Source organism: Helianthus annuus, chromosome 7 (assembly GCF_002127325.2).
Source record: "Helianthus annuus cultivar XRQ/B chromosome 7, HanXRQr2.0-SUNRISE, whole genome shotgun sequence".
NCBI classification, from domain to species: Eukaryota; Viridiplantae; Streptophyta; class Magnoliopsida; order Asterales; family Asteraceae; genus Helianthus; species Helianthus annuus.
The window spans coordinates 114,620,299-114,625,640 of NC_035439.2; the positions used below are offsets into that span (position 1 = coordinate 114,620,299).

Here is a 5,342-nt window from a genome sequence, read left to right on the forward strand (position 1 = left end):
ATAAATAGCCCCTTAGCCTTGTCAAACTCAAAGTTTGGGAAGTTGTTTAAATCACACCTCAACAGAGTTCAAGTATAAATATAAGATAACGCTTGTTTGTAGGTAAAGGGTTTCAAGTTAAAATGTTTTCAATAGCAATGTGCTTTAAACGGTAGTACAATAAGCTTTAAGTTTGTAGTGTAGGGAGGAAAGTCTAGTTTTTTTTTTAAAATTGAGAGATTAAGATATAATAATATGAGAGGATTAAAATGTAATTAGTGTTTAAAAGATTAATGGGTTGTTTAGTAGCCTCTTAATGACCATTCAGATACTACCTTTTAATGGTTTAAAACCCCTGAATGAATAAGAGGTAACCTCAAGTCTGAATGGTTAAGAGGTAACCTCTAAATGGTAAATCATATCTTTTACCTTCTCATTGGTAAAATTCTTAATGGTTCCATTAAGAGGTAGCCTCTTAATAACCATTCAGAGGCTACCAAATAGCCCCTAAATTACCCTTATTTTAGAGGTGTATTTATAAATTAAAAGGGAAAAAGTTTATCTTAAAATGTCCCTCCCTAATTAATTATAATCTATACTATATTATAATGCATGAGGGAGGGATTCCCAAAAGTTAAGAACTTCTTCCCCCCTTATTTATAAATAAACCCCTAAAATGAGGGTAAAGTGGTCTTTTAAACCATAATTATTTTTTAGTCCCTCAATCTATTACATTTAGATCCTTGATATTTAACATAACTATAGGTAATTAGTTAGACTTCCTCCCTCTTTATAATTCAAAAGAATCTTTAATGTTGCAACACACACGTATTTATTACATTTATTATTTAATACTTTTGCATCATATTTCCCTTTTTTTTCCTTCGATATTTTCTATTCTTACTATTTAACCTTTATCTTAAACAAATAAAAACATAGTGATAAGTGGGTGGGCAGAAAACATATCTATACTATATTTTAACAAAATTATATGAATAACCATATCTATACTATATTTAGTTAGTTGCTACACATATGCACGCGTTGACCATAGGCGGGACAAACCAAAACCTAATTCTCATTTCAAAATTTAAACCCAGCTTTTTCTTGCTATAATTTCTGTCTCTCTCTCTCTCTCTCTCTCAAAATTCTAGATCTGATTACTCTCTAGGTTCAAATCCTCCCTTCTTCTTCAGGTTTTTTTTAATGATGCTGAGATTTTAGTAGAGATATGGAAAATCTGGTGGGATTCATCTGCCGTCGATTTGAGCTTTAGCTGAGTACAAGACTAGATCATCGAGTATTCAAGAAACCATCAATCTCCACTTTGTTATTTACTTTTGTTTTCTTCAATCTCACATCCATATTTGTGTCCAGGTAATATTAATTATATAGGCTTCAATCCCACTGCCTTTGACGGCGACGATACATCAGGTAAGATTTAGACATCTATTTTGCTTTATGTTCTTTGATTGTTTAGTCTGGAATGTTATAAATGAAGGATCTGTTTATATGATAAGATTGTTGAATGGAACCAAGAATCTGTTGCTGTTTTTAAGTTAGATGGGGTTTTCAGGGATGTTGCATTCATGGTGTTCGATGTAAGTCCTCAACCAAACAACCTAATCATTTATCATTGGATTCAGTTAGTTTATCATTCTGATTGTAATTGTATCGCGTTTATGTTTGTTTGTATGAATTTTTATGTGTGATTTGACAGAGGAAAAGGCACGGTTAGCGTCGGCACCACCTTATCTGTCTCTAGCACCAAAATCTAAAAACTTGAGTACCACGCCGCGGTTACCGGATTGAGTTTTGCATCAGAATCTTCAACGGAACCGATAGAACTTTTGGTAAGAATAGATATACATAGGTGGCTTTTAATTTCGTAGTTGTTTTTTGAATTATGATTTATGCTCCATTTGGTGTTCTATTTTTTATATGCTATGGACATGCTTTAAACCTGGAAAAATACAATTTTTAACTTTGTAATGTCTTGTAACATATCATTTTGGGGTGAATAAGAGCTGATTGATCTAATGGTAAATTGTGTATCTATGTATACTGAACCGAGATGGTAAACTCTCACTAGGTTTGTTAGGGTTTTGGAGTCAAAATCTGAGTTGAAGTCTGTTTAATTGGTAAGTTTATATTTTGGCTTGTGTGCATCATTGAATTCTTTCCCGACAGCTGCAGTTGAATCATCACCTGTAAGCCTGCATATACTGTGCATGCTACGCCATTGGCAATGGCAGACTCACATAGTAAGGATTGGGTTCGCGAAACCATTGATTTTAAATTTTAGACATGGTGAATAATTTTTTGAGTAAACCCATAGTAATACGTTCAAAAGTATTTGTAGTAGTAATTGGTCTAAAGGTCTCAAATTCGATCCCCCCCCCCCCCCCCCCCCCCCGTAATTAAACTTGGACCTTGTTTGTCTAAACAAAAAGGGCATATTTAAATGGGTTTATTAGTGCCGTCTTGCAAATTACTTTTGTAGCAGGTAGTTTTCTTGGGCGATTGGTTAATCAGCAATGGTTTTCATCGTTTGCTCTCTACATTGGGTTTGGGACGGCACGGGTCAGCAGTTTTTGGTGTGGGTGCATTTGGGTCAGTTATACGCTTTGGGGATATTTACAATATAGCTAATTAGCTTTTATAATTGTATCAAAAATTTGTTGTGCATTAGATATGCCCAGCTCAAGCTATCACTATTGAAGCTGTGGAACGAGAGGATGGGAGCCGTAGAACGAGGTGAAAATAGTGTTGATTACTCTCTCTCACTCACACACTCACACTCACACTCACACACACTGGTTGAATTTGACAGGTATGATATTGACATGACAAAGTGTATTTATTGTGGGATTTGCCAAGAGGCATGTCCAGTTGATGCAATTGTTGAAGGGCCCAACTTTGAGTTTGCTACTGAGACTCATGAGGTGATTGTCAATGTTCTATATATATTTTGACCAATTATGAATATCTGATGTGTATATTATTTTTATAGGAGCTTTTATATGACAAAGAGAAATTGCTTGAAAATGAGGACAGGTGGGAACCAAGATAGCTGAGAATCTAAGATCAGAGAGCTTATATTGTTACCGGTTAAACAGTGTTTGCCTTTCATAATGTTGTTATTAGAATAAACTGAAGGCGATTCTGCAATGTGTTTTGATCATGCCCTGTAAGATCTACATGCATTGAGGCTCTAGAAGTTTCTATGTTCAATTGTTCATCGTTGATGATAATAATGACTGCTGTGGCGTGTTTGGGGTTGGTCGTGTTCTACCCAGGGGCGGTTCTTAGAAGGGCACTGCCGCACTGGCAGGGCCACGGCCCGGGCAAGTTTTACGGCCGTAGTGCTAATTTTCCGCATTTCGATCGAAATTTTTTATATATGCCCGGGCTTTTTTTAGTGCCCGTGTCTTTCGGCCCTGGCACATTCAACGGGCAAGATCCGCCACTGGTTCTACCCTGGATTGGTCAACACTTTACTCTTCCGTACATACTTTTATATATTTATATACATAGTCATCAACAGATTCAATTAATAATGAGACCAATAAATATATATTTATCGGTATCCTCATTCCAGTTTGAGTTGATTGTTCTTTAAGGTTAAGAGAAGAGTAATCAGTTTTGAGTTATTTTCTGATTAATAAGATGGAGAGCTATTTGATTTTTAATTTTGGTGCACGTTCAGCTGTTTGCTCTTAAGAACTAAGAATTGATGTCCACATAAGTAGTGCAAGTTTATAATTAACCTTTGTGCAGACTTCTTGCAGCCTACTCGCATGTGAAGGGGCATGAACGAGGCAACTTGAACGTGACGTGCGTGCTTAAGCTGAATTGTGAGGAGGGTATATCCACTTTTGCTTATATGTGATTTCTTGTTTCTTGAGTTGCCAACCATCTTGATTGGTACAAGTTTTGGTCATTGTTGTTTCACAACAAATGTGTAGGCAAATGATGATGATTGCAACTAAACATGGCAGATGGTGGTCGGGCTTCTAAAGTGGCCTCAAGGGACTCTTTGCATCCAAGATTAGTGTTGGATTGTAATTATTTATTATACATGTAAGCATTTTAGTTATTTTTATTGTAGTTAATTTTTCGTATTTAAAGTGTTTAATATATTTTGAAAATTGTGTTTTAAATGTTTTTTAATTGGAATTGAGTTTTCAATTTGTAAATGGTCATTTTTACGGTAATGTAATGGTACAAATTTGAAGTTAAATAATTTCTTTATGGACCGTATTAATGTTTTTATGTATTTTGAATTACTCCCTCTTCATTCTAGGTTTATTTCCACTCGCTCTTTTCTGATTTACTTTCTCCTATTCTTACATCACAATGAAATGGATTAATCGATGCCTTTGCTTATGAGATATATTCATCGCGATGTTACTACAATAAATATTAAGAAAACTACCAGAAATGAGTACATCAATGCAAATTATCACCCCCGCCGCATCGCGCGGGCACCATACTAGTATAGTATAGATATAGATAGATATGTTAAATACTTAAATGACCATATTAACCAAGTATATAGATTTATAGTGTAAAGATTTTTAAATTTTAAAAACTGTTTCCCACTTAATTTTTTGCCATCCTTTTTGGTAGAAAGTTTGTTATTATATCTACACCAACATGTGATGAAATATTCATTTTAAAATGAGTCAAACCCATGCTAATAAATAACATATATATCTAGTCAATTTTTGACTTTTCAAATAATATCTATACAAAATTGGAATATTTATTCTTAAGTGAGTCAAACTCATGCTAATAAATAGCATATATCTAGTCATTTTTTACTTTGTCAAATAATATCCATACAAAACCAAAATATTCACATAGGTTGTTAGAGTTTTGTAATATAATTAATATTTAGTCATTGAATCTATACTATAATACATTTTATAGTTTCTAGTAATCAACTACAAACATGACACAAGTATTCGATAATGGTAGAATCAATAAATTGAACTCTTAAAATGATTACATAAAGTTTATTGTATTAGTGGAATGGGATCAAATACAAACACTTAAGTTTGTAAGAACCATAAGAACCAATACATAATTGACAAGTGTCCATCAATAAAAAATTAGTTTAGGGGTAATTTAGACTTTTTGACCATATTTATTTATAACTAATTAAAAATAGTTACAAAAAATATAATCAGCACAACACTATATAATTAGCACAACATCATTAATCGTTCTTCATTATCAGCACATCGTCCTCGAATCGTTCTCCATTATCAACATAAACGACATTAGCACAACATCTTCAATCGTTCTCCATTATCAGCACACCAGATGTGCTGATTATATCTACTTTTGGTGTTTGT

At 33.7% G+C, this 5,342-nt stretch overlaps 1 non-coding gene across 11 annotated transcripts; it reads left to right on the plus strand.

Annotated features, from left to right (window-relative positions):
• Positions 1-1,014: 1,014 nt before the first annotated feature.
• LOC110912186 lies at positions 1,015-4,103 on the plus strand. Of its 11 annotated transcripts, none has more exons than XR_004862394.1 (9): positions 1,015-1,279; positions 1,357-1,413; positions 1,500-1,580; positions 1,700-1,832; positions 2,672-2,736; positions 2,813-2,924; positions 2,993-3,169; positions 3,760-3,845; positions 3,948-4,103. It is a non-coding gene; the product is annotated as an uncharacterized LOC110912186 (transcript). The 11 variants fall into 11 exon arrangements; XR_004862401.1 differs by having other exon boundaries at positions 3,981-4,103; XR_004862396.1 differs by having other exon boundaries at positions 3,771-3,845.
• The last annotated feature ends 1,239 nt before the right edge of the window (positions 4,104-5,342 follow it).